At 37.6% G+C, this 3963-nt stretch overlaps 1 pseudogene; it reads right to left on the reverse strand.

Moving 5' to 3' along the window:
* Positions 1–2256: 2256 nt before the first annotated feature.
* Positions 2257–2628, reverse strand: LOC129550710 (small ribosomal subunit protein uS10 pseudogene; annotated as a pseudogene).
* Between the last annotated feature and the right edge of the window lie 1335 nt (positions 2629–3963).

Genomic DNA, 3963 nt, shown 5'->3' on the forward strand with positions numbered 1-3963 from the left:
CACTGATACTCAGGAGTTGGGTGAAAATAAGCCTTCGTTTTCTGGTTACTTAAATAGCAGTATCTCTTAAAGTAACATATTATTTAAATCAATATCCCTTTATAGGAGAAACGATAAACTATTCTGTTGAGTTTCTGATAACTTTTATGAATCTAAAAGTATTACAATTGAAACCATTCATTTAGCCACTAAATCAATTGATTTTTAAATCCTCTAGAATTATGCCATAAATATAAAAATATTATAAAATACCTTTTCTTTTTTGATACGTTAACAGAAGTGGTTATGTATATGAAGCAGTGTTTAAGCAATCTTAGTAATGGGTTATTTAGAAAATGTACAGATTTTTCTTCTTTATTTAATCTAAATTGAATAAGATTTTGTAAGTAAGCACTAATGGCAGTTTAAAAGCTGAGTAAAAACAGAATGAGTGCAGAGTGTTATAATACCTCCTGCTTTTTCCCTTGACTGAATATAAGAACTGTGTTAATGCAATATTTCTTTCCTGCCTGTTTATCAAACCATCACAGGGTCAGGCTTTCTGGGACTAAACTGGTAGCCTCTGAGTATAAAAAATGTCAGGTAAACGGATGTAAATTGTCTGTGTCCTGACCTGAGGGCTCAGACACAGCATCAAGGGACAAGTGTTCCACAAACCCAGCCCATTAACCAAAAAAGCCCTCTGCCTGTATAGGAACAGAAGGTTACCAACAACATGCAAGTTAAAAACCTTACTGTCACTTAGTCACAATTTCTCTTCCATGTGTAAAAGAATGCATTCTGTGAGCCAACATTATTCAGCTTGCCGATTCTGTCTGCTCAGTTCTAAGACTAAAGTTCTATCTAAAAGGTCTGATTAAGAAGGAAAAATAGAGTAATCTCCAGGGGCATACTAATTTCAAGCTTATGCGAGTGTTCCCATAGATAAATTTACCAAGGTTACAATGTGCTTGCTTGGCAATTTATCTAGATTACTGAGAAGAGAATGTTGTAGGAAAAAACTTTCTCTCAAAGCTAAAATAATCATTTCTATCCATTAGGTATGAAGAAGTACCCAAAGACACTCCAATCCAAACAGAACTATTGAGTGATAAAGATATCAGTTCTGATCTCTCTGAAGGACATGTACTTAGGGTGTTAGTAGGAAAAAAAAAAAAAAAAATAAGGAGGGGAGGAAGGGAGGAAGGGAAGGAGGATGGGAGATTGAGACTCAAAGAGAGAAAGAGATGAAAGTCAGACAGTATACTTCCTACTCTAGCTTACCAGCTCATTTAAACCCAAATCAATCTTGCTAAACCTTGTACTTTCTTTGAGATGTGTGGAATATAGGGAAAAAGATGCTGAAACAGAAATGCTCAGTTTTTTATTTGAATTAAGACTTTTGGGGTAGGATTGTGATTGAAAGATTTTATCCAGAAAAACCTGTAAATAAAAAGGAGTCTGGAATGCTATCTACCTGAGATTCATTCAAGTTGTTTATACATGAACTCACTTCACTCTTTGTTTCTCATGGTCGCATGTTTATTTAATGAACTCATGGTAAGAGCCAGGCACTGTATTAAGTTGAGAATATAACAGTCAATGAAAATAGAAAGGATTCTTATGCTCTGGAAGATTATATATTAGCAGAATAGGCATATATTAATAAAAAAATAACACCCACACAAAAAGGCACCAAGTTATTGTAAACACAAACACACAAGTATAAATAAAGGTAACTATATATATAAATAAAAAAGGCACTATCAGTGTGATGAAGGAAAAGTCGTCTTTTCTAAAAGTATATACTTAGTCTGAAGGAACAAGTAATGATTTTTAAAGATGTGTTATTTGATTGTAATTATGTGAGGAGGTGGAGGTGTTAACCAACCTTATGTGGCAATCATTTTGCAATATATATGTGTATCAAATATTATGTTGTACATTTTAAATATACACCATATTAGTCGATTTTAATTCAGAAAGCTATTTGAAGAGCACAGAAGATTGTAGATGAGATAAACAGAAAGGCATCAGGAGCAGTCAGTACAGAGGTATAGCGGTGAGAGAAAGTGAACCGAGATAGCATAGCAGCCTGCAGCCCCAAGGAAAGCATATCAAGGGCTGGCTGAGGCACACTTGCATCATTCAGAGCCTTTTCTTTCCTGTTGCCTGTAAAACAGTGGAAGAAGAATGTAAAGCAAAATAAGATTCTGGATGGTTTCCCATAGTGATTTTATTTATTTATTTATTTTAACAACTGATTAATGATTTATTAAAAAGGTTGATTTAGGCATTGGCAATGGTGACTTCCACCTCAACTCCTGGCTCAATACTGATGGAAGTGATCTGCTTGACAATCTCAGAAGGGCTGTGCAGGTCAATGAGTCGCTTGTGGATCCTCATTTGGAATCGATTCCAAGTCTTATAACCTTCACCACAAGGAGTTTTCCTTGTAGTTATTCTCAGAGTCTTGGTAGGCATCCGAACTGGTCCTTTCACTTTGAGATTCTTTTCCTTCGCGCCTCTGATCAGGTCAGCACACACCTTCTCCAGAGACTTCACGTTGCGGCTAGTGAGGGTGATCCTAATCCGGTGAATGGCCACCTCTGGCTCCACGGGAGTCTTGCCAGTGTATTTAAAGGCCATGGCTGCGGCGCGGCTTCCTGACCAACTCGTTCCTCGGCGAGAGCGAACAGCGGTGAGTCAGGAGAAGGAGCGGGCGGCGCGGAGCTCCGCTACAGCGGCAACCGCGTCTTCCTCAAAGAGGGTTTCCCATAGTGATTTTAAAGTTGGTGACAATATTCTGGGAGGTGGGTCTTGGAGGATCCTGCTGTGATTTATGTCAGAGAGTGTTTTGCCTACGTTCTCTAGGAGTTTTATAGTATCTGGTCTTACATTTAGCTCTCTAATCCATTTTGAGTTTATTTTGGTGTATGGTGTTAGGAAGTGTTCTAATTTCATTCTTTTACAAGTGGCTGACCAGTTTTCCCAGCACCACTTGTTAAAGAGACTGTCTTTTGTCCATTTTATATTCTTGCCTCCTTTGTCGAAGATAAGGTGTCCATAGGTGCGTGGGTTTATCTCTAGGCTTTCTATTTTGTTCCATTGATCTATATTTCTGTGTTTATGCCAGTACCATACTGTCTTGATGACTGTGGCTTTGTAGTAGAGCCTGAAGTCTGACAGGTTAATTCCTCCAGTTCCATTTTTCTTCTTCAAGATTGCTTTGGTTATTCGAGGTTTTTTGTATTTCCATACAAATTGTGAGATTATTTGTTCTAGTTCTGATATTGGAAATAAAAGCAAAAATAAACAAATGGGACCTAATTAAAATCAAAAGCTTCTGCACAGCAAAAGAAACTCTAAGCAAGGTGAAAAGACAGCCTGCAGAATGGGAGAAAATAATAGCAAATGAAGCAACGGATAAAGGATTAATCTCCAAAATATACAAGCAGCTCCTGCAGCTCAATTCCAGAAAAATAATCAACCCAATCAAAAAATGGGCCAAAGAACTAAACAGACATTTCTCCAAAGAAGACATAAAGATGGCTAACAAACACATGAAAAAATGCTCAACATCCCTCATAATCAGAGAAATGCAAATCAAAACCACAATGAGATACCATTTCACCCCAGTCAGAATGGCTGCTATCCAAAAGTCTACATGCAATAAATGCTGGAGAGGGTGTGGAGAGAAGGGAACCCTCTTACACTGTTGGTGGGAATGCAAACTAGTACAGCCACTATGGAGAACAGTGTGGAGATTCCTCAAAAAACTGGAAATAGAATTGCCATATGATCCAGCAATCACACTCCTGGGCATACACACCAAGGAAACCAGAATTGAAAGAGACACATGTACTCCAATGTTCATTGCAGCACTGTTTATAATAGCCAGGACATGGAAGCAAGCTAGATGTCCATCTGCAGACAAATGGATAAGAAATCTTTGGTACATATACACAATGGAATATTTTTCAG

Source organism: Moschus berezovskii, chromosome 1 (genome assembly GCF_049115385.1).
Source record: "Moschus berezovskii isolate FMDL1 chromosome 1, NW_MosBer_1.0, whole genome shotgun sequence".
NCBI lineage: Eukaryota > Metazoa > Chordata > Mammalia > Artiodactyla > Moschidae > Moschus > Moschus berezovskii.